This window comes from Gossypium hirsutum, chromosome A10 (assembly GCF_007990345.1).
Source record: "Gossypium hirsutum isolate 1008001.06 chromosome A10, Gossypium_hirsutum_v2.1, whole genome shotgun sequence".
NCBI lineage: Eukaryota > Viridiplantae > Streptophyta > Magnoliopsida > Malvales > Malvaceae > Gossypium > Gossypium hirsutum.
The window spans coordinates 81,398,377-81,401,471 of record NC_053433.1 but is presented as its reverse complement, the minus strand read 5'-3'; the positions used below and the strand labels follow the sequence as shown (position 1 = coordinate 81,401,471).

At 33.7% G+C, this 3,095-nt stretch overlaps 1 non-coding gene across 1 annotated transcript; it reads right to left on the bottom strand.

Moving 5' to 3' along the window:
* Window positions 1-2,699: 2,699 nt before the first annotated feature.
* Window positions 2,700-2,806, bottom strand: LOC121208651 (small nucleolar RNA R71). Its single transcript, XR_005903782.1, has one exon. It is a non-coding gene; the product is annotated as a small nucleolar RNA R71 (small nucleolar RNA).
* Window positions 2,807-3,095: the final 289 nt, after the last annotated feature.

Genomic DNA, 3,095 nt, shown 5'->3' with positions numbered 1-3,095 from the left:
GTATATTTTCTAAAGTTCTAAAATAACCTATTTATAGGCTAAATTTTTAGGTCAAATAATAATAAAATAATCTAGACTAATCAGTGTTCGACTGAAATAAATAAACAGAGTTTGACTGGGAGATTATCTTTCAAATTTGACTGAAATATGAGGCATACTCAACAAATCTCCACCTTAACTCGTATTTCCACAACGCCATCTTTGTCAAAGCCCACCATGGGCCTATCTTGAACATGTAAGGAATTAAATGAGTCAAGTTTAGGCTTAGAAGTTGGAAGACTTCTAGCCTTCGACTTGTGCACTGCCAAATCAAAACTAACTCGGGTCTGATTTTCACCAACACAACGCTCTAACTTTTCAAAACCTTCATAAAAAATAGAACCACTCTTCAACGAAATAGTCATACCTTTTTCCCTCATATGACTAAGTTGCCTCCGCTCCAAACGAGTTGAATTTGACTCCGTAATGGGCAAGGGATGTCTGATTTCACTAGTCACTGTAGAACCTTCTAGAATATAAAGACTATCGGTTCTTTTACCTTTCATCAAAACGAGAGCCCCACGAGATACCTTTCGAGTCTAAAATACTCAAGGAGATGAAATTCTTTCTTAAATCAGGTACATACCTGACATTTAACAGTGTCCTGATCGTCCCATCGTGCATCCTGATTTGAACAGTACCAATATTGATTATCTTACTAGGTGAATCATTCTCATGTGCACAGCTCCACCTTCAACTGAGCTGTATGTAGAGAACCATTCTTTCTTGAGACACATGTGGAAAGAAAATCCTGAATCTAGGATCTACTAGGACGTAAGCTTAGAGCTTTCGCTGGTTGACACTAACAAGAAATCATCACTACTTTCGTTTGCCAAATTAGCACCAGCTTTTATTTCACATCTTCTTCGTTACTCTCAGTAACCCTTTTACATCTTCCTCGTTACTCTCAGTAACCATTTTATTTCACAGTTTATAACAATCTGCTTTGATGATAAGTGCTAAAAGTAACATGTTTTAATCCAATTCTTAATGCATTTTTGGATGATTATTTGATGTAAAATGGTGAATTTTATACTCCTAATACTTTAAATTCATGTTTCTATTCTTAGAAGAGCATTTGGGAGCAAAAGGAGTGAAAAACGAGCGAAAATTAGAAAATTGGAGCAAGGTACAGGGACAACACGGGCTGGGTACACAATTGTGTGAGCCACATAGCCATGTGCCAGACCGTGTGAAAATCACAAATTGCACTCCAAACACGCAGAAAAATGTAATTTTGAGGTTTCCTGAGCATTCTAAGATCTATATATACCAGATATAAGAAGAAGGGAGTGAGTCGTCATAGAATACTCAAGAAAACAACTCGAAAAACACCATTGAAGCGGATTCTGAAACATATTTTCATTAAGATTGAATAACTCCTTTCGATTTCTTTGAAGATTATTATGAGTTTCTTTGTTTCTTGTGGTTATATTGTCTTTTGGATGTTTTATTTACGATTATGAACTAACTTTCCAAATACCTAAAGGAGATGAAGCCTATGATGAATTCTGTCTTTTGATTTCTGTTTTACACAATAAATACTTAGATCATGTTCTCAATTATGTGTGCTTAATCCTTGGTTTCATATTTCTAAGCTATTAATCCATGTTTGATATGCTTAAATTAGAGGAGGAATAGACCCTGTTTAAGAGTAGATCTAGCATAACTGAGTTGAGTTGCATGCAATCCAAGAAATAGGATGACATAAATCTACTGAATTAGAGTCAAATCTAATAGGGGATCCAAAGATTGATTTAATCCAGCAATAGGGGTTTTAATTAGAAAGAAATTTCAATTAATCAACCTAGATACAATTGTTCTTAGTCTTGAAGAGAGATGTTAGCATAATTTAGGGATTTCTACGAATCAAGATACTAAGTGAAGAAATTGTTTAATTTAGATTGATAATGACAGATGAAAGCTAGATGGATACTTTGTTGGGTATTGTATCGCTTCTTGGTTGTTAATCATTTATTTTCTTGATTTGTTCTTTGGCATCTTCTTTAGTTAGTTTAATTTAGTTAATTTTATTTTTAATCAATCACTCCAATTTATTGGTTAAATAATAGAAAGAAGGTAATTACCATTACTTTTAGTCCTCTTGGGAACGAAATCTTTGTTCACCATAGCTATACAATTAATTGATAGGATCACTTGCCTTAGTCAGATTTTTAGTTGGTTTACGATTGTAGCAAGTTTTTGGCATTGTTGTCAGGATTGAAATATTAGGAAAACTTTATTTCTATTAATAAAGCCATTTTTTTAATTTTTTAAATATTTTTTATTTTAATTTATTTTTTACATTCTAATTTTTCGTTTGTTTTCTTCTGGCGAGTTCTTTTGGTTTATGACTAGAGGACACCCGTTGGATCTATTACTTTTTGACAGTGAGATTAAAAAAAGATTGCTTACAAAAATCTTGGAGAGATTTGCAAGTTGAAGATCCAAATACTCATTTGGCTAACTTTCTAGAGATTTGCTACACATTCAAGATGAATGGCGTTTCTAATGATGCCATACGCTTACAGTTATTCCCATTCTCTTTGAAGAGTAAGGCAAAACAGTTGTTAAATTCACTTCCATAAGGTTATATCATGACTTGGGATCAAATGACTGTAAAGTTTATGTTGAAGTACTTTTCACTGACCAAAACAGCTAAGTTGAGAGACGAAATCTCTTCTTTTGTTCAATTTGATATGGATACATTGTATGATGCATGTGGAAGAGTTAAAGATCCTTTGAGAAGGTGCCCTCATCATGGGTTACCTTTGTGGTTACAAGTTCAAACCTTCTACAACGATTTAATCCCTTGACTCGGTAATTAATTGATGCAGCAACTGGTGAAACACTGAATAATAAAAAACCCGAGTTAGCTCAAGAGTTTATTAAGGAAATAACACTGAATAACCATCAGTGGCAAGTAATGAGAACAAAATCGATGAAAGCAGCCGACGATTTTAATATAGATGCCGTTGCTATGTTGGCAAGTCAAGTGGAAGCATAGAATAAAAAATTGATGGTTTGAATTTTTCTAAATAGGTAAATTCGGTGAT